At 39.5% G+C, this 23385-nt stretch overlaps 1 pseudogene across 1 annotated transcript; it reads left to right on the top strand.

The window, feature by feature from the left end:
• The first annotated feature begins 27 nt into the window (after nt 1–27).
• LOC147509297 (uncharacterized) lies at nt 28–18903 on the top strand (annotated as a pseudogene). The gene is made up of 17 exons (XR_015215948.1): nt 28–403; nt 689–823; nt 920–1154; nt 1751–1837; nt 12759–12885; nt 13236–13321; nt 13949–14117; nt 14217–14338; nt 14902–15036; nt 15120–15212; nt 15338–15395; nt 15485–15560; nt 15649–15775; nt 16152–16342; nt 16481–16517; nt 17786–17879; nt 18089–18903. The product of XR_015215948.1 is annotated as an uncharacterized LOC147509297 (transcript).
• Nucleotides 18904–23385: the final 4482 nt, after the last annotated feature.

The following is a 23385-nucleotide window of genomic DNA, read 5'->3' as shown; positions in this document are numbered from 1 at the left end:
GGTTTTTTTTTTTTTTTTTGGTTCCAACTTCCAACTCTTTCTTTTATCTCCATCGTGTTTGATATTAATCATTCCACTTTCCTTTTTTCTTTTTCTTTTTCCTTTTTATTTCCTTTCTAATTATGAGAGACAAACAAGTAAAATCCAAAATTTTGAATATTTTATACAGCTGTAACATCCTTTTTTGGATGGAAAAAATGAAACGTGTATGGCTGATAAATCCCTTGGAGCGCTTGGAGGAACCAAAGCTGGGAGCAAAAAATCACTCCAAATATAGTGGTGCGTCAGAGAAGCTCAAAAAAGAATATTTCAAACTAGTCTCAAATACTTCCAACGTAGAAAACTAAAAGTTTTAAAAAAAGTAGTCTCAGATACTTTCCATTAGATTGAATCTCATCATCAGGTAAACTTTCAGTCCAAGATAAGTAATTCTTTATGGTGATAATTCTCGTTATAAAATTGGATATTGCCATGATTCATATTTGATAGGATGTTCTTTTCCAGAGTTAAAAAAAAAATGTCAAATACGTACAGATGAATATGGTTGAGAATTTAGATGAAGTTTTTAATAAGAACAATGATGACCTATGATAATCGTGGTTTCTAAACACATACAACTATACAAATATACAGTTTCCTGCGTATTCAGTGGACTGACCATTTCATACTGATCACTTTCTGTATTCAGTGGAAGATTAACAGGTTTAGTAGTAGTAGTAGTAGCCGTCGTTGCTTGTGTTAGCATCTGATGGGATGGGGAAACAATTGCAAAAGGCGTGTGAAAGTATTCACACTAGCATTGGTCATCTACTTTGATTACAAGGTACTTTTAGTTAGATGATTAGTTATCAGTATTGAATGGAGATTTTTTTTTTCTAATGTGTTGTTGGAGAAACTAAAATGGCTACTTTAATTGTAGGTATTGCAGCAGAGAGAGAAATGGATTAGCAAATCCAAGAGAGCTTCCTTGTGGGGAAAAGCTCGTGAGCGGAATGCTAAGCGCCTTCTCAATTTGGTAATAGAGTTAGAAGGATTGTGGGTAAAAATGGGTCAATATCTATCTCCACGTGCTGATGTCCTTCCCGAGGAATATATATTCTGTCTTAGGCAGTTACAGGACTCTCTCCCTCCTCGCTCTTTGGAACTTGGAAGAGGTGAGTCTTTATATTTTACATATTTCAAGTAAATTCCTGATAGTGCTGGTTCCATACATTTCCAGTCGATAACAAGAGGCCGAAAATGAGATTGAGATAAAATTTCCTCTTCTATAGAATACATTTATACTTTTTAACTTCTTTCTATAGAAGTATACTTTTAATAATTATGTATACTAGTATTTGCCAAAGCCTCCGTCCCATCCTGAATATATTATATTTTTATCCATGAGACATTTTTTTTTTGATTGGCAAGCCTGGTTTAATTGAGACCAGTAACTAATTGATGAAAATGTTTACTAGTACAAAGATGAAAATGTTTACTTCTATTGTACCTAGAGAAATATTGCTATAGAAAATGCACTAGTCAAACTCATACCATTAAAAGGTTAAAGCTAATTCTCATTCCCCAATGAAGATGTACAATGCATTATGCATGTGAAATTTGAATACCCCTTGGTAGTATATGAAAGAGAGTAGAATCATCACATATGTGATCAAGATCTTATAGACTTTGTGCCTGCTGTGCATATCTTCTGGTCTTAACATTCCCATTGTGTAATGTACCATTTTACTTACAGTTGCTTTTTGTACAGGTTTGCAGAACTATACAGAAAGAGTTTGGGAAATCTATGGATGAGCTTTTCTCGGATTTTGTCAAAACTCCTATTGCAACAGCGTCTGTAAGATCCTTTAGTACAAATAAATAAAATGGAACTAAACTTGAAGAGCATTTGCATGACAAGATTTGTATGTATAAGTCTATCTACAGCTGCTCATTCAAGTGATATGCTAGTCCAAATAGGTTACATGCTGGATCACTTTGATTATTTGATATATTGTACTGTCATACTTTCATTTGAAAGCGTACAGTAATACAACATAGACAACGTAAATACGAGTGAAAAATTGAAAATTATGAAATTAATGTGATTTAGTAGCACTAAAATACGACAATAGGTACAAGCATACAACCAAAGATCAGATGGTTTGCTCCAATCTGGTATTCTAGGGTGTGGACTGTGGAGTACGTCCTCTACTTGGATCCATTTATTTATGCATAGTAAGCTATGCAAAATTCATCAATCTTTACTTTGACATGGATGGACTTGGGAATAGAACCAACCTGTAGTTTATACTCATTTTACCGAGGCAATTTATGTTAATTGTTGCTCTAAGAATTAATAACAGGATACATGTATCTCACACCTTTTTCCTACAAAAGGGTTTAGTTATGTGGCTTCTAGAATTGGTTACTCGCTCATACTGGTCTAAGATCATGTGATTGCAATAATTTTTTCTTCTCATGCAATCTGATCTAAACTGCAGATAGCTCAAGTTCATCGTGCCACTTTGCGGAGTGAACGAGATGTGGTAGTGGTAATTACCCTCCGTTCCACAGTACAATACACGTCTCCACATAACAGTTCGTCCTCTTTCATCGTCCAACACCCATAAGAGCGTACCTAACATCCAGGTCGTCTAAAACATCAGTTACAACCATTTATAGAAAGATATCAACTAGCGCAATCTCGGAACTCAATCAACGCCACAATCAAGAAAACATTAACTTTGTAACAGTACATTAATGGCGAATCATCAAGATAGCACACAAGGTGGATCTACACTTCATAACGGTCTAAAGCAAATATGGAAAGTCAACTCACACGCCTATAAATAGAGAGAGATGAACTACGTAAGACTTGATTCAAGTTTGTCCCGAGAAACTTGATACGTAGGCAACTCTTATCCTAAAAAAAGTGTAGTCATTCCCTATACTCCAGATCATCAGGTCATTGTCTAGTAAACACAACATTTACATTGGCACCATCTGCCGGTTCGTTTCCTTAAGAAAAGCACACTTACTCTTTTCTCAAGCCCACGAAGCTGGTAAAAACCACCGTTGATACTTCTCTTCAGATGTTGGCAGAACAAATGAAGACGCTACAAGACGCTTTCGTCACTTTACAACAAGAGAATAAGATGATGCGCGACCAAGCCACCTCCAACGCCAACAACAGCATGACAGAAGCAGTGGAGCACAACGCCGTTGTAGCCCTCACCAACACCACCAATCAATGCTTAGAAAACTTCGCCCAAAAATTAGAGAAGTCAAACGAAAGAGCCAGCGCGATCCAGATCGCTCAGAAGATGCTAGAAACGTACAAGGCATCACCATTCACCATAGAAATCAGAGACAAGCAGCCTCCTTCAGAGTTCATCCAGCCAAAGTTCCCGTTGTATGACGGTACCTCCTGCCAGTGAGCCGCGTAGCTCCGCCCGATCAAATCCTTGCACTTTACAGCCATCCAGACTACGACTACCTAAAGTGCAAACTTTTTCCAGTTAGTTTGAAGGACGGAGCAATAGACTGGTTTTACACACTCCCTCCCGATTCGATCAGCAACTTCGACAAGCTAGCTGAGACGTTCACGGCAGAATTCATCCACAACAGAAAGAAGCGAGCCGACCTAAACTCTTTGTTCTAGCTCAAGCAAGCTCATGGCAAAATGATTTGCATCTTCCTAGAACGTTTCAAGAAGGACCTCCTCTCGCTGGAATCAGGACTCAGTGATGGCTTTGCAATTTATGCGTTCACAAACGCCCTATTAGACGACTCCGACCTAGCAGGGTCCCTCATGTGCAATAAACCATAAACCTCAGCCGACCTGTATCACAGAGTCGACAAGTATATCAAGTACGAAAAATGGATAGCTCAGTGCAAAGGCAAAGAGGTCTTCGCAGTTAGCAATGAGCAAGACATTAAGGGAAGCAAGCAATATTCAACCAACAACAACAACAACAACAACAATAGCAAGAGATCCAGCTCCAGCAAGCCTTCTTACACGAAGAGGGAATTCTCCAACTTTTTCAGGACGCCGAGTCAGATCTTGAAGAAGATATATACATCAACATACTTCAAACCCAACATCAGCAAGGTAATCGCCATACCAGAGCGTCCATACTGCCATTTCCACAAACTCCACCACCACGACACCAATGATTGTTGGAGCTTGAAGCACTACCTCCAAGACTTAATGGAGGAAGGCAAATTAAAAGAGTTCCTGCCAAAAAGCAACCTGAGGCACAAGCTGGATGCCAAACGCCACAGAAGCAGGAGCCGCAACAATGAACGACCTGCGAGCAACAGAAACAGAAGCAGGAGCAGATCAACCCGACGATCTAAATCTTCAGGTCGGTCGCGGCACAACAGGAGACAACACTCCTCCGACCACGATGAGGACAAAGTAATCAACATGATTACAGACACCTCAAACGACGAAACCTCAGGTCGGGAGAAGCGCAAAAGAGTAGGAGCGCTTCAAAAGATCTACCATCTCTCACACAAAGCTGAGATGATCAACCCCACCAATCCACAAACAATAACAGCAATTTCATTTACTGAAGAAGACCTAGACAAGGTATGCCTACCCCACAATGATGCCTTGGTAGTGCACGTAAAAATCAATGGGTGGACAGTTAAAAGAATCCTCATCGATCCAGGCAGCTCGTGTGATATACTTTTCTACCAAACTTACAAGGACATGCACCTGCCAGACTCGGTGATGATAGAATCAAAAGCACCACTCTACGGGTTCAATGGAGACCGCACAGATGCCATTGGAGATGTCATCCTGCCAGTCTCCATTGGAGAGAAGGAAGACATGGTCAAAACTTCAACACGCTTCAGTGTGATCGATGTCAAGTTGTCCTACACCGCCATTCGAGGACGCCGTTGGATTCACAAGATCCAAGCTATTCCATCAACCCTACACCAGGTCTTGCGATTTTCCGGCCCCAGAGGCATCATGGAGCTAAGAAGCAACCAACTGGAAGCTCATCGATGCAATCAGGTCAACACAACGACCTCACCCAAGCCTCAGGTCGTTGAAGCCAAAGACGTCCCAAAGAGGCAAGACCCTCAAACATCCAGCCCTCCAGCAACTGCATCAGACAAGCTCAAAGGAAAACAAGCTCAAATAGAACCAGGAGAAAAAGTCAATTTGGGCATAACTGACGACCCAAAATTTATCTATGTAGGGGCTGATTTAGACCCCAAGCTCAAGGAGCAACTTGTCAAGTTTCTATTTCTCAATAAAAATGTTTTTGCTTGGTCATATATCAATATGCCAGGAATCGACCCTCATGTCACTTGTCACAAGTTAAATGTAAATCCAACTGTCAAGCCTATCAAACAACAACCTAGGAAATTAGCACTCAAGTTTCAAAAGGCCATCAATGAAGAGATAGAAAAGCTCAAAAATGTTGGATTCATCAGAGAAGTCGAGTACCTGACCTGGCTAGCCAACATAGTAGCCATTCCAAAGAAGAACGGTCAGGTACGACTTTGCATAGACTTCACCAACGTCAACAAAGCGCCCCCAAAGGGCGACTTCCCTTACCAAGGATCGACATACTGGTAGATCAAACTTGCGGCCACGAGCTTTTGTCATTTATGGACGCATAAAGTGGGTACAACCAAATACCGCTTGCAGAAGAAGATCAGCAAAAGACGTCCTTCATAACCGAGCAAGGTACGTTCTACTATAACGTCCTACCATTCGGCTTGAAGAACGCAAGTGCGACCTACCAAAGACTGGTCACCAAATTGTTCAAAGACTTGCTAGGAGACACAATGGAAGTCTACATAGACGACATGGTGGTCAAAAGAGAAAAGACGGGCGATCACATCTCCCACCTACAAGAAGCCTTTGAACGACTTCGCCAAAACAAGATGAAGCTCAACCCAGCCAAATGCATATTCGGAGTAGCATCAGGAAAATTCTTAGGTTACCTCGTTTCACAAAGACGCATTGAAGCAAACCCAGAACAGATACGAGCTCTCCTTGAAATGCTAGAACCAACTATAAAGCAACAAATCCACAAGTTATCTGGCATGGTTTCAGCCCTCAACAGGTTCATCTCAAGAGCATCTGACAAGTGCAGACCATTCCTGCAAATACTCAAAAAAGGAACAACTTTCACTTGGACAGACGAGTGCCATAAAGCCTTCAACGACTTGAAAGCTTATTTATCAACTCCACTCGTCCTGTCTAAGCCAGAAAAAGGAGAAACACTGGGGTTGTACCTTGCAACTACCGACTTCGCAATCATCTCAGTTCTTTTTTGTGAACGTGATGGAGTCGAAAAGCCGGTCTACTTCACCAGCAAGACGTTGACAGATTCAGAAAAACACTACTCTCCGATGGAGAAAACAATGCTTTCATTACTCTACTCAGCTCGGAAGTTCCGACCTTACTTCCAATCTCACAGCATCAAGGTCATTACAGATACACCAATCAAACAGGTATTGAGTTCCAACAATAAAACAGCCTGCATGGCCAAATGAGCTTAAGAACTCGAAGAACATCACATCGAGTTCGTTCCTAGAACGTCTCAAAAAGGTCAAGTCGTTGTTGATTTCTTGGCAAATTTTTCCCGTCGAAGATATCAACTGGGAGCCCGAGCCAGTCAGTTCACTCCATAAACAAGCCACCCCAGACACATGGCACCTCTACGTAGACGGAGCATGCAACAACAATGGAAGTGGACTGGGGGCTGTATTAACTTCACCAGAAGGAAGCCAGCTACAAAAATCAATCAAGATCGATTTTGCAACGTCCGACAACGAAGCGGAATACGAAGCATTGATCACAGGACTCCACATGGCACAGCAGCTACAAGTCCCAAAGCTTAAGGCTTACAGTGATTCCCAGCTAATCGTCAAGCAGATCACCAAAGAATATGTCACAAATAGAGCAAACCTGGCAAAGTACGCTCAGGTCGTGAATGACCTCATCAAATCGTTTAAAACGTTCTCATTGGAGCACATTCCAGGGAAGATAACAGACATGCAGACAGTCTAGCTTTCATAGCTTCAAAGACACAAGAGGGTCTGCCCCACCACAGCCTATATTGACATCCTGGAAAGACTCGCTACCGGTAAAGAAAATGTCAACGACCTTTTATCGATTTCCAACCCTCATCCGCAGAAGAGATCAGTCAATCTTGGATAGGCCCATTTCTCAAGTTCATCTTACATGGCGAACTCCCATCAGAAACAAAGAATGCTCGTGCAATACAATTTCGAGCCTCAAGATACACAGTAATCAACGGACGATTATTCCACAAATCCGCAGGAGGCCCCCACCTAAGGTGTATAACTCCACGCGAAGGCCAGCTCATTTTCGACGAAATACACAAAAGTGAATGCAACCATGTAGGCGCACAATCTCTGGCACATAAAGCAATAGCCCAAGGATATTATTGGTCAGGCATGTATATAGAGGCAAAAAGGTACGTTCTTAAATGCCTCCAATGTCAAACATTTGGTCACAACCACCTAAGTCCAGCTAGGGAATTGATCAACGTAGCCAGCTCATGGCCTTTCCGCATGTGGGGGTTGGACATCATGGGACCATTCATCCCACAAAAGAAAACATGTCTCAAATACGTCCTAGCAGCCACTGATTACTTCACCAAATAGGTTGAAGTAATCCCACTAGTCCAAGTCAAGGAAGTCAACGTCATCAACTTCATATGGATTAATATCATCACAAGATTTGGTCTACCCCACACCCTTGTCATGGACAACGGAACTCAATTTGCGGGCACACAAGTCAAGGCTTTTCTACAAAAATGGTGCATCACTCAAGCATTTTCTACACCTAGATATGCACAAAGCAGTGGCTAAGCAGAGGCCACAAACAAGGCAATCAAAGAAAACCTCCAGAAGAAGTTGGAAAGCAAGAAAAGCCAATGGCCAGAATAGCTCGAGAATATTCTATGGGCATACAGAACAACAGCCAGAGCCAACACCAATGAGTCTCCATTCACACTTTGCTTCAGAACAGAAGCAGTAATACCATCAGAACTCACATTCACAACCACACGTTCTGACATAGTCGAGTCAGGAGTCAATGACATCATCTGGGCAAAAGAAGTTGATCTCCTAGAGGAACGAAGAGAAATAGCCGCAATATCCCTAGCTCGGTACCACCAAACAATCCAACGATCTTACAACAAGAAGGTCGTCTAAAGATCTTTTCAAGCCGGGGACCTAGTCCTCAAAAAGACACTAGCTCCAGCCAAACTCGACCTAACATGGGAAGGCCCCTACATTGTTAACAAAGTCGTTGGAAATGGCGCATACTGGATCAAAACTCAGCTCGGTGATATGCTTCCCCGACCTTGGAATACAGCTCTCCTAAAGCGATTTTATCAATAAGTTTTTCTTTTGCGCTCTCCAAATACATTAGTCGATATAAGTAAAGTTTCATCAACATTTCAAGTACTGATGTCATTTTTGCATTACATAAGTACAATGCATCTTACTGCACAACCCGACCTACGTCATCACAATGTCAGGTCGTATATCAAAAGCGAAGTCTACAACGACTCAACAACAACCACGCAGTGGTTATATTTCAATCAATTCAAACAAGGTCCCCCAAAAGGACCCTAAATTAACTTAACACCAACACCAGGGTTAAGTATGATTCAACTGTAATTGCCACTCAAAAGCCAATTATCATACAAATACAATCCAGGGGACCCCCGAAAGGACCCCAAGTCAACTTACGACCTCACAAAAGAGTTAAGTTAGACTCAAATATAATGGCCACTCAAAGGCTAATTATATCAATCAGAAGTTCCCCCAAAAGGAACGAATCAGGGCGTACACCTAGGGACAAGACGAAGCCTAGGTACCAACTACGCAAATATATCAGGTCATACGCAAACACTTTACGACCTATAACAAATCAGACGACCTAGCAAAGTCAAGCAATTCATCAGTACGACTACGATGCAACACAAGTTGTCCATCAACAAATCAAAAGCAACAGAGCAATCACATGCATGCTTCAAGCAAAATTGTAACAAGTGAGTAATTTAAGTATTGCTAATTACATACAATTTCGGTTAGATACATGAGGCCCCCAGGTTATCCCAGAAAAACGACCTCAGTATCTCCGTCATAAAAATATAAAGTGTATCCGTATCAATATCAACTTGAGCAAAAAGATAATATTGTCCAAACACTTCAACCACATCACAAACATCAATCAAACAAGAAGAGGCTCAAACAACACGTGTTACTTGATCAACATTCAAAAGCTCCAAGGGCCCACCCTCTTCACCCACCGAGCCACTATCTAGATCAGCAACAACTTTAGAAACATCAGAGACAGCAACAACAGGAGGCACAACTGGAGGAACTGCTGGAGTATAACCTAGGTCGGTTGGCAGGTTAGGTCGTCCAGCAATATCTACGTCAGTATCTTCAACAGACATTGTTGCAGCCCCACTTTCAACTGCCATCTTCAGGAGCTCATACCTACGATCTAGCTCCAGATAATCATCTACTAGAACGTAGGTATCTCTGCTCTCCACCAAATCAACCAATTTATTATATCAAAAATTTCGTTAAAGAACGGACCCATGAACTTCTTGCACTCGGCAACCCATTGCTGAACCTCCAACTTTGCAGAGTCAATAGAGGGTTGCAATAGAGCTACTTTCCCACCCAACTCTTGCACTTGAGCCCTCAGCCCTGCAACCTCAGCCCTCTCCACTTGCTGCTCGGCCACCAGCCTACTACAAGTTTGCCTGCTGGCATCCAGCTCCTTCTTGTAATGATAAAAAATATAAGCCATATCCTTCAGCTTCATGTACATTGCCAGAACCTAACAAACAAGAGAACAAATATAGATATCAGATTGGATCAAAATCGACAAATCCTAAAAGAAGCAAACTCAGAACGGAAGAACACTCACATAGCACAAAGACCAGTCCATCTCCAGCAAGTTCACTTCCAAACCCTTATTATCCAGCTTACGTCTATCCCCATCAAGCGCAATACTCTCCAGCAATGCCCCACCAACCAACTTGGACTGGAAGCTATAATCACCATTCTCCACAAACTTCTTCTGCCCACTAACAGGGTCTTCATACATAACCAGTCTGTCCAGAACAACACTTTCACTCTTCTTACTTGGGTCCATACTTCCTGACCCCTTGCACTGTTCAACAACAGGCTCAGCCTCATCAACTTTCTTCTTTTCATGGACCTCAGCCACCCCATCATCAGCAACCAAATCAATCAGGTTCATCTTCTTCAGATGAACCCGACCTGAAGATGTACAACCCTCACCAGTACTAGGTCATTCCTCAGACTCAGTTTAGGCCCTCTTAGCCTCCTCCGACTCAACCACTTCGAAACGCCTCTTTAGATTAGGCTTCCAGAACGAAGTGGGAGCATCACCCTCCCCACAAGCACTTCCAGCACCCGCATCTCCAGAAGAGAAGCAAGTAGACGCAGAACGATCTGCATCACCAGAGGAGAAGCGGTTGGATACAGAGCGTGCCACATCCCCTATCTCAGAACGTTAGGATGCCAAACGATTTGTGTCACCCAACTCAGAACTTTGTGATGACAAACAATTTGCGTAACCTAACTCAGAGCGTCTGGATTGCATCACTCCTCCAGCCATCCTCACTGCCCCAGAACGGTGTTCAGCAGATCCTCCAGCCGACCTAGCCGCCCCAGAACGACTATCACCAGCACCATTTCCCCTCAAAAAATAGGTGCTTTCTTTTGGCTCTCCGTCTCCATGGCAGATTCCGAGCTAGAATCAAAGATAACAACCGCAGCTTTGCGAGCCCTCGCCTTTTGCTCCAGCCTCTTACGGTTGATCTTCTCTCCTCCACGCCTCTTAAAATAATGCGCAACCTCCCCCAACAACGCTTGTTTCTCCTCCAAGCTCAAACAAGCAAACCTTTCAATAACACCGGCCTTAGTATGAAAACGAATATTGATCTCTGCAAAAACAAACGAAATAAATCAGAACGTCCAAATTATGATATACCATACACACATTACGACCTAAAACCAACGACCTACCATGCAACTTTATAGCCTGATTTTCAATCTCCAAACCAAGAGGACAACATGTACTCGCAGCCAACAACGACCTATGACTCCAGTCCTCCTTACTCACCCCTACGATAATAGGAGACTTCCCCTTAAAGACATGAAAATTGAAATTCATAACACCCGACCTCCTCACAACAAAGTGGTCCATCACATCCGATAAACAAATGTTATAGCCCCTGTCATTCAACAAGTCCAACACATGGAGAATCCTCTAGCTGTTCCCCACGAACTAACAAGGGGATTTCTCCAAAAAGTTCAACACCTCCACAGTAAGACGGGAAAAAGGCAACCTCATCCCAGCCATATTTCTTTCACTTCTTTTGTCCATAGCAAACAACTTCTCCTCCACCCCAAGGGCGTAGTTACTATGAAACAAATTCCTCTCTCCCCCGACTTTAATAAGTGTTTGATATACATGACCAGGTCGGACTCCACCCAACCAAACTCCTCCCTTAAAGCTGCATAGGAATCCTCCGACTTAGGCTTTCTCACATCCACCGTCTCCAACGATGAAGACGATGAAACCTTATCACCACTACACACCCTTTCCTCAACTTCTTCATCACTTACCGTTCTCTCTCTCCATTCATCAACTTCAACCTCACCACTCAAACTATCACTGGTAGCAGACATTACGAGGTCTAAAATTAACGAAAGAGAAAGATTTGCAAAATCAAAAGACGCAGCTGATACCGAAGAAGGAAAAAGTTTTTTTTTTTGTTTCTCTCTTTTCTTCTTCCTTTTGCTTTGGGTTTTTCTCTTTGTCTAGAATGAGAACTGAGCAAGCGAAATCCCAAATTCAAAAACCCCTCAACTGCCCCAAACCTCGAGAACACAAAAGTGTTTCGTGTTCCCAAAACCTAAATCATTACAACTCGCACACAAATCGCCGTATTTTTGGGCCCACGAATCTAGCCCAAACAGTTTCTACACATAACCCAAAACCTAAATTCAAAACAAAACAGCTGTCAGACACATGTTTTCAAATCTTTACTTTTTAACCGTTCTTTCTCCACGCAACAGCTGTCCAAAGAACGAATAAAAAATAAAGGGGGCTGTATAAGTACCCTCCGTTCCACACTACAATACACGTGTCCACATAACAGGTCGTCCTCTTTCATAACCGAGCAAAGTCGTCCAACACCCATCGAGGCAGAAAACTCCAAACGACCCAACACCTGTGTCGCCCAAAGCATCGATTCTGACCATTTATGGAAGGATATCAACTAGCGCAATCTCGGAGCTCAATCAACGCCACAATTAAGGAAACATTAACTTTGTAACAGCACATTAATGGCGAATCATCAAGATAGCACACAAGGTGAATCTACACTTCATAACGGTCCAAAGCAAATATGGAAAGTCAACTCAGACGCCTATAAATAGAGAGAGATAAACTACGTAAGGCTTGATTCAAGTTTGGCCCGAGAAACTTGATACGTAGGCAACTCTTATCCTAAGAAGAGTGCAGCCATTCCCTATACTCCAAATCATCAGGTCATTGTCCAGTAAACACAACATCTACAGTAGTCAAAGTTCAACATGAGGGCATCAAGGCAGTTATACTGGAGGTCATATATCCTTTAACTTTTTTAACATGATTGAGATAGTCTAAAAGTTGCTGGCCGGTGTCTAATTATGGCTGCTGGCTTCCCATTCTTTTACAGGATCTTAAAAATGCATAGTCAATAGTCGACTGGATTGCATGGGCTGAACCACAGTATGACTTCAATCCAATGATTGATGAGTGGTGCAAAGAAGCACCTAAAGAACTTGACTTTAATCATGAAGCTGGTAAGTTCCTTGTTGGAATGATATTAGAAATGATATGTGTTACAGTTCTGCGTGAGTCATTAGATAGGTGGTACACTTGACCCATATTGTAAACAGACTTCTTTTAAAAAGTGTGGGAGAGAAGGCCGAAATTAATTAAGCCCTACTCTCCTTTCTCTCTAAACTTTCTTCTTCATTAGCAATAATATAATTTTACTATATGTAAATACGTGGATGCCTTCGATCCACTGATAACTGACTGATTAAACTTTGGTTCGGCAATGAGTCATTTTAATAGCCATTAATAGGTTTTACCTAAGCCATTTTTGTGACTTAATAAGATGTTTGATATGACATTGTTGTACTTGTAGAAAATACCAGAACAGTTTCCAAAAACTTAAGCTGCAAAAGCAATCCGGAGAATGATGTGGATATATTAATACCAGAAGTCATTCAGGTACTATTCTGCGGGCAGCACCTTGCTGCTCAAACTTGAATATGCATAAAGAAAGTTAAATATCGTATCATTACCGAGCATATATGCCCTGAAGTCGTGAACTTTGACTAGCATAATTTGGTTCTTGGCGAAGTTAAACTGGTTCTCAGCTTGATGTCGGTCTTTCACATTTTACTGTGGCTTAGGATCAACTTAGCTTAGTCAAACAATAGTATCCACTAGCGCAAACCCTGAGCTCATTTCTTGTAATTCCAAAATTTATAAAACCAATAGCCCATCAAAAACCGGAAATCGAATTAAGGAGTGGTGGAATAGCTACTAATGTCCTTAGTAGTTCATTGGTTTTCTTTCACTATGCCACTTGTGGTGCATCAGGGATCTGAGACGCATGTTCCACGTTATGTATCCACAATGCCGTGGATGTATATTGTGATCTCTTGCATTTCATTTTTATATTAAACTCCAAGGAAAACATTATGGAATCCCAGACATGATATAGCCATTAGCTTGTTCTTATGTAATGAACTAATGATATAATTGTGTAAATGTGAAAAAAGAGAAAGGGAGAATTACATCACTTTTTCTCTATTTTTTCCTAAACTTTATTGATTGGTTCTTTCATCACAGTCGACAGAGAAGGTACTCTTTCTCGAGTATATGGATGGAATTCGTCTGAATGACTGTGAATCTTTAGAGGCTTATGCTGTTGACAAACAAAAAGTTGTTGAAGAAATCACCCGTGCATATGCCCATCAAATTTATGTTGATGGATTTTTCAATGGTGATCCTCACCCTGGTACGCACTTCAATATCGATAATCATCTCTTGGCATTGAATTAGAGCATTATGTTTGTTAAGATGCTATTCTGTTGACATTAAAGTTGTTTTATTGTAGGTAACTTTCTTGTGAGCAAGGAACCCCCGCATCGACCTATTTTACTTGACTTTGGGCTTACAAAGTTGATATCAAGTTCTATGAAACAGGCACTAGCAAAGATGTTTCTTGCATCTGCCGAGGTTTGTCCTAACTGATCGCTGGTGATTATCATTGGTGTTGTTTGCTACTAGTAATTTCATAGAGTGATTTTCTTTACATAAACTAGATGATTTTTCTTCTGTCAAGAGATGGATTGCTACACAATAACTTCAGAAAACTAGTGTATCATTGGTTTTTGTTCTGACACTTAATTATGGGTTTTACTTTGTGCTAGGTTATGCCTTCAGGGGCTTTTCTGTCCTATCTGTTTAGCTTCGTATGTTAGTAAACGTTGAAGCTAACGTGATTATGCTGCTGCAAGCTGAACACAATATCCTGAATAAATATGTGTCACCCATGCCTGAAAATATGGTTCTAGATCATGATTGGTGTGCTCGGAGGATCTGTTATTTTAAATTGTTGTGATAATTAAACTTGAGGAGGCTTTGTTACTATTAATGGCTAGTTCATATATTTCTCTTAAGATATGTACTCATTCTCTTACCCCACTTGAGATTTGTTGGACATGGATTTCAGTATTTGTTCCGAACCAAATCATTCTTTTTTCTTTTTGTTGATTAATATTCCGATATTTCTATTACAGGGAGACTATGTTGCACTATTGTCTGCCTTTGCTGAGATGGGACTAAAGTTGTGTTTGGACTTACCAGAGCAGGCTATGATGGTAACAAATGGTTTCTTCCGTGCTTCAACACCTGCCAGCGAAGCCCTTCTAAGTATTCATTCTTTTGGCTTAGTTATACTTGCCAATTTCTGCAAGCTATATTTAATACTGAATCATTTCTTTTTCTTAAGGAAAACATGAAATCTTTGACAGAGGAAAGAACAAAAAATATTAAGGTCATCCAGGAAAAGCTGAATATGAGCAAAAAAGAAGTTCCGCGCTTCAATCCTGTAAGCCATTTGTATTAAATTGCTAGCGAGCACAGAACTTCTGGAATATCTATCTCTGCTTAGTGCAATACAGGTGGACAACGTCATTTTATCTATCTTGACAAACATGCGTCTTTATTTTCTAGGTTGATGCTTTTCCAGGTGATGCCGTTATCTTTGTTCGGGTTCTAAATCTTCTTCAAGGTCTGCAGAAAACACACAAATCACTTCACATTTGGCACAATGAAGACTTTGTTCTCTGTGTAGTTTATTGGTTTGCTCATGTTTTCCAGGGCTTCCATCGACTTTAAATGTTCGTGTTATATATTTGGACATAATGAGGCCATTTGCTGAGTCCATTCTGCAAGGGTTAGTATAGTCCGTGTGCTTCTTCTTTTGACCAAAATTTGCTAATATGTTTCACGTCTTACTCTGATTTTGATTCCATGGTACGCAGAAATATTAGTAAGGTGCCAGCATCAAATGAGCAATGGATCTCTACACCTGTTCAGTCAAATGTGGAGGCTAAGCTGAGGGAGCTGCTTATTGAGCTTGGGGGTGATGATAGAATACTTGGAGTCCAGGTTTATTTAACTATCAATCTACTATCGAAGTTCAATTTTTCCCTTTTTGACTCCCGAACTCCTTCACAAAATCATTTTAAATTCAGCCTCAGACTCTCAAAAGGTCACATCAACCATTTTCAACGCATTTGTATTCAATACTATATTCTCTATTAGAACCTTCATTATGTAGGACGAATATTCAGAAACAGTGCCTCAATGTAGGACCACTTTGTTTCTTCATGCTGCATCAAGAGGAGAGGTTTCCTCTGAAAATGCTCATATCATCATATTCAAGATATCTATTTTCAATGAACTTAGCACAGAAAACTCCACGGGCAAAATTCTTGAATTGTAGTTCAGTTAATCATACTCTGCAATCTTTTTCTTTCATTAGGTTTGTGCCTATAAAGATGGAAAGGTTGTTATAGATACTGCAGCTGGTGTGCTTGGAAGATATGATCCTCGCCCCATTCAGCCTGACAGTCTATTTCCAGTTTTCTCAGCAATAAAGGGGATCACTGCCGGAATGTTGCATTGGTTGGATATGTGTGTCCGTATCCGACACGGGATTATTTTGAAAATATAGCGTGTCAATGTAGCATAGGAGAAAATACATTATATGCATAAAATGAACAACACCATTATTTGTACTACTGTCGTATTCAAATTACTCTTCTTAGCTAAAATATAGACTTTGGTAATAGATGTACTTGGTCATCAAAGTACAACTTCTTGGATTGAAATTAAATCAGAACCATATGTATCCTCCTTCCTCCCCCATAATTTTTCGTGTCCTTTTATTGGACATTGAGCTTTTCTTGTATTCTTCTATTATCTTTGAAAGTTAGCATATATAATATTGGGATCATAGTCAAGATCTTTATTTGAAATAATACTTCAAAACTTTCATCCTTGGAAATCTGTTATACTTCCAATATATTATTTGTGCGACAAGATTTTTTCGGTGGCTGATAGAGATTTTTAAAAGAGGATAGTTCACATTATTTGTGCTAGAATGTCGTCTGTTTCAAAAAGTTGGTACAACACAAACTTGTTGTAATGAAGTAATGAACAACATTGTAGCACAAATAACAAATTCACAGAAAATTAACAACATGCAAATGTGCAAAATACACACAGTGAAGACTCAAGAATAGTGTACAGATCCCGAGCGTGTGCAACATTCCCATCATATGTTTAAACAATAAACAAAACACTTAAACTCCCACAAAAAGTAGTTGGATACATATTAAATCAAATGCCCTGTTGTCTAAATTTTATTCCTCATCAAGCAAGCCGAGCATTTGCTCTAACTCATCATCCTTGTCCTAAATGATCACTCATTCACAGAAAATTAACAACATGCAAATGTGCAAAATACACACAGTGAAGACTCAAGCATAGTGTACAGATCCCGAGCGTGTGCAACATTCCCATCATATGTTTAAACAATAAACAAAACACTTAAACTCCCACAAAAAGTAGTTGGATACATATTAAATCAAATGCCCTGTTGTCTAAATTTTATTCCTCATCAAGCAAGCCGAGCATTTGCTCTAACTCATCATCCTTGTCCTAAATGATCACTTACGACTAAGGAGTTCTTACAGAAATGTTGCTACCAAAACCGAGAAGCATCTCTAAATTCTTTCTTTGGAATCCTAATTTCCTCCATATCCCTTACTTTGGATCGATCTTATGTCATAATATCAACTGCCTAGTAGCCTCCATTCTTGCTGACTTGGTCTGAATGTTAGTAAGGACTTTTCCCTCTTACTAAAATTCTTTCCATTATTTCTTACCTGATTTAGTGTCCAGTTGTGATTGATATCCATGTTTTCCTGCCTTTGTTTTGGTTTGGTATGCAACAAAGACATAAAATCATGTCAATGTCTGACATGAAACATAAGTGTCAGACCTGACCCTAGTAAACTTTATACAAGTTGATATTAAGGTATCTTTATGCGTCTGGCCCGGATGTTACATCCATTATAACCTTATCTGACATTAATGCGTTTGGATAAACAGCATGCATCTGGAAAGAAATTTCAGGAGGTTGTGAATGAAGCAATCATTCACCCTCTCAACATTGAAGGAGAGCTTTATATTGGCATTCCTCCAGGTATAATTCTAACGCTCGTGTTTGCTGCTGATAATGTAATGAGTTCATGCATGTGTGGCAAATTTGGGAAGCAAGCTAGAAGTTTTCTTTTTTTTTTGCTCTTGATTCCTGTCATCCTTCAGTTGTAATTTAGGTTCATGGTTTTTGAGAACTCAAAACTAATGGTGCTGCTATATTTGTGTTCATATAGCCTTCTAATGTTTTCTCAGGTGTGGAATCTCGACTAGCAACACTTACTGTAGACATGGAAGACCTCAAATTGCTCTCAGGTATCAGCAGACCGAGTTACCCTCCACCTTCCAGCCTGGTCAGATATCCCAGGCCAGATGGTGTCTTCCCTTGTGATCCTATTCAATTCACTCAACATTCGCCGGGCAATTATACCAGCTGCCAATGGACACTGCTCAGCCCGAGCACTGGCAAGGTACTATGCCACCCTTGCTGCTGGTGGCATCATCCCACCCCCACATACTCATTCCGAGCCAGCGCTTGGTAGTCATCCCCACATCCCGAACTTTCCCTCACTGCAGCCTAAGGAGAAAGGTAGCAAGAGCAAAGAGGTAACTGTTACAAAGGACAAAACTAAGAGTAAAAACAATGATCCTAGTGAAAGTAAAGATTCTAAGAGTAATACCTACAGTAAGAAGGATGGCAACAGAAATTACATGCAGCTTCCTGCCGATGTTACTAATAGTAGATGATCGAAAAAACGAGAAGGATGATAAAATTTTTCAAAACCCTAGAATTCATGACGCATTCATGGGTGTTGGAGATTATGGAAGTATCGTTTTACAAAATGGGACGTTCGGCCTAGGATTCAAGAGATTCAAATCCAAAGATGGGTACCTAACAAGTTTTGGGCACTCTGGTCTGGGGGATCAACAGGTTTTTGTGATGTAAAACACAACTTTGCTATTGCTATGATTGTGATGTCTAAGAACAATCTTTGGATAATTGATCTTAGATAATACGAATTACTTATCGTAATTGAAGATGAATGATAGAAAAGTAGTTTGAATGAGACTGAATTGAAGTGAAACAAAGCTTTTTTTATTTATGAGGTGTCACACCCTAAATTTCCAAAAAATTAAAAATAGGGAATTATCCACACCCTATTCCATCTTCTGAAAATCTAGGATAAAACAAAACCCTAATAACATATTATTAACCACGATATTAAAATATGAGATCAAATTAAAACAAAAAAGTAACTCTTAATGTATAAATTCAAGAATTTACTAAACCACTCTATTGCATCTATTTCAAATCAAGACTTTACACTTCATAAAACTTATACCAGTAAGATTCCAAGAGCGAATCCTAATCAAACGTCTTCATCCGTTGCATTTCACCATCTATGTTCCCAAGAACACACTCACGTTGCAAAACAAAGCAAACATGGGTCAGCAAATTGAATTTGCTAGTATAAATAAGACTAAAAATATGAAATAGTTTCATACTTTAATTATTCAAACAACACTTTATATGTACACATAACTTAACCATTCTCAGCTTGGAAGACAGGTAGTTCCGTCATTTCAACCGGCATAGTTTCTTCCCAAGCAAGTCACCCATTATATTAACTCACTATAATAACTTAATAATTAAATTAAATCTTACCGATATCCACTGCTGTATAAAGGTAGGACAGCGTCCCTGCACAAAATATCATTAAGTTCTACCCTCCTGCAAAACAAAGTTAGGTTTCCCAAACCTAAACATTTAATTCGTACATCTATCTCTCTCACTATAACCATGAGAATATACAATCTGACATAATATATCACCCCACCGTATCAATTATATCACGTTAACAATATTTATATTCCTTCGTAAGAAATCATATGTATAATATCATAATACACAACCAATCATATCCAATAACTCGCTCATACATAAAACCAATATTTTTCTTTAAAACCATTCGTCTATTTATGATAACGAAAAGAATCACAACCAAAGAGTACATTCATCCCTCGTGAGTATCAACTCACACAAACCACATAAACATTTCTCATAAGAAATCATATACATCATAATATATAAATATTCATATGCAATAATTCCATCACACGTAAAATCAATATTTTGCTTTGCTTATTAATTATCTCGTTGACTCTTTTATTAAAAGACACATCCCAACCTTTAGTTCCTACTCCACGATTTGCACTACACATATTTGCCAAATCACACATATCCGTGTGCCTCACTCACACCGAGTACCACTACAAGACATATGTCCCAAGCGGGGATATTGCCTTGAGGAAACATATTTTCATCTTGTAAACTCGTAACTTGTGAGTCATAGTCATCTCTGGGTTTTCCATACACACAATCACAAAGCCTCTTTTGGGCATAACAAAACATCAGGTCATTTATGGCACATTTAATGAATACCTTGGGTCATTTCCGTCACATTCAAGGAAATACCCATCATAACACTAACAGGTCATTCATGGCACATTCAATGAATACCTTCGGTCATTCCCGCCACATTCAAGGAATACCCATCATAACACTAACAGGTCATTCATGGCACATTCAATGAATACCTTGGGTCATTCTTGCCACATTCAAGGAATACCCACTTACATTCCCGTACATTCAAGGAATACAGCCAACCCGCAAGGCGAATGCTTTAGTTCCTCTCTAAGGCGGCTTTTCAAATGACATCATTAGTCATAAACATTTCATTTCATTTCTTTTCATCACAGAGGCGTGGAGAGATCTAAAGATGTGAGCGGCACATTAAATTTTCACCGGACATTTTTACACAGGATTTTAACACTCAAAAGTTATCATTTATTATAATATTTTCATTATATTATAAAATATACATCGTCTCAAGCAATAGAATCATTAATAAAGATTCTAAACACAGTAACCAATCAACTCACCTCATTATCCATTATATAAATCATAAATATCAAAAGGTTCAATCAGAAATAACGCATTAGTTAAATGTCTCGTGAATACATTTTAAACTACCACAATCACGTACACAATTAAGTACTAACATTGTACACATATAGCTATCACAATAACTAATAAATAATATATAATATAGTATAGTGTAGTGGTTGCACTTTTGCTTAAAGCTGCCTACATATCCAAATCTTTTAAGATTGGAATCAAGCCTTCGTAGTTCTTATCTGTCACATAGTCAATGCTATAGTTTTTCCTACATTCATCCAAATGACATGTAACTTAAATATTTAGAAACTAAGGTATGTAGATATACCTTTTCATGTAGAACTCGAAGTTCCAACCTCAGCCCATCTAGAAGAAAACTTAGGTCGAAAATGGTAAAAATCATAATATTCAGTAAACTAGATTTCTGACGGACTATCTTCCAAATGACACAACTCTTTCCATAGGTATCCAAACGCATCGAGGCTTTTTGTGTTGAAAATCTGACACACAGAACTTACTTTCTTATGTTTTACAAAAATACCCAATCTCATTCTAAATGTTTGATAACTAAGCTCGAATACAGTGCGCAGAAACTGATTTCTGACGCACTATTTTCTGCCAGTCAAACTTCCAAACACCATAATTAATTTCACGGGCCTCGGAATGCGATGAGGCCAATTGGAATAGAAATCAGACTTCTAGATCTTACTCTTTTATGTTTTATAAAAGTACTAACTCTCAATCTAACTATTTTAAAACTGAACTTGAACACAGTATACAGAAACTGATTTCTGACGCACTGTTTTCTATCAACCAAACTTCCAGGCATTATATCTACCACCACAGACCTCGGAATATGACGAGGCAAATTGACTTAGAAAGAAGACTTATAAAACTCACATTTTAATGTTTTACAAAAACTCTAACTCTCCCCCTAGCTATATGCAATTTGTGATCAAACCCTATGCAGAATATTGTTTTCTGACGAATAGAATTTCTGACGCATAGAATTGTCGAGGTCATATCTTTTTCGTCACTCATCCAAATTAAGTGAGGCTCACTGCATCGGATAAACGACTCTCTAAGGTTTCATTAGGTTTTGGTTTCCCACAAATCTACAAAGTATAGTGTCCTATACACTTCCTACAATACAACATATCCAGAATATGTGCACAAACAGTTATCATATATTGAAGTTAGTTTTCATAATCTTAAACGCGAGTATGAACTCGGATCAAAGTATGAGGTTGTACCTCTATAAGTCTAGATTCTAATGGTTTTGGAATCAACACAAAAGAGTACATATTTTATTTTATATGATTTTATTACTTCATACTGCTCAGTTTTAGTCCCAGTTTCTGCGTCAGACTTCAACTTAAATTTCAGTATGCAAAACGACTAGATATGAAATTTTACAAAATACGAAAGTTGTAGATATGAGTGTCTACAGTAGAAAGGCGTTGGATTCATATCAAAAAGATCAAAAACAAATTTTCTATGCTTAAATTACTAAGAACAGTTCTGAAATTCTGAAAATCAAAATCCTATAACATAAATCCAAAGACTTCACATCATTCAAACCAGTTGCAGGCCTATATAATATTACCAATCAATCAATAAACACATGGTTTACTCACTACCGTATACAAGTATTCCTGAACAGAACAACACCTATATATCAAAACTAAACTTTTGGTGTCAGTAACTCAATATACCGAAAGCCTCTAATTAAACAAATAATTTCGATCTCAAAGTTCTATATCATTTTTTTTTTTAAAAAAAAAAATAAGCTAGGGTTAGGCAAACCCTCACCTGTATTAAATCAAGAACTTCTTACATAGACAAGTCCACTGGCATCCTCTTTTACATAGGCATATAAATCATTATCTAGAGGATACCCAAATTGGACCGTACAAATGCTATATTCCTACGCTAGAAACAATCCCTTAAGCAACCAACCAAGCCAAGCCCAAAGACGAAAAGAACCCAAGACTTCATGTCTACCGGCCCAACAAGTTCAGGCCCAAGATATGCTGATGGATCTGGGTGACCCGAACTCCACCATCTCTACCCGCCTGCCAACACCAGCGCCTAAGTTGGTTCTTCCCCGTCGCAAGGCAACAAACAATTCAATTCAATGCTCATCAGCCAATAAATACATTTACAATCCCAATCGATCTACAATATCAGCCCATAGAAACCGGTTGTTCGATCAGATCCCTTAGTCGCTATCGCCTCCCTTGTTTCTAGCCAAACTAAATATTGATTCAAGTCCCAAACTTTAGCAAGTTCACAAACCAAATCCAACCTTTGCTTAGCCCGAAACTCCAAGAACGACCACACTATTAGAGCTAAGCATCAACACAACCCAATCTCAGAAGGATTTCCAAACCTATCCTCTTTACCCATGAGCAATGAATAATTGAGTCAAACAAACCTTTTGGATGATAAACTTACAGATCTGTCGGCTAGATCGAAATCCAACACTTCCAGCCAAGTCCAAGCTTTTGTTGCCTACAGAGAGAGCTCTTGAGAGAGACCTCATTCTAGAGGGTGGCCAGCATATCCAGCCACCGGACGTCATCGTTGACGC

The sequence above is a fragment of the Coptis chinensis genome, chromosome 3 (genome assembly GCF_015680905.1).
Source record: "Coptis chinensis isolate HL-2020 chromosome 3, ASM1568090v1, whole genome shotgun sequence".
In the NCBI taxonomy this organism is placed as follows: domain Eukaryota; kingdom Viridiplantae; phylum Streptophyta; class Magnoliopsida; order Ranunculales; family Ranunculaceae; genus Coptis; species Coptis chinensis.
Note: the sequence above shows the minus strand (reverse complement) of the source record. Positions and strands in the feature narration are given on the sequence as shown.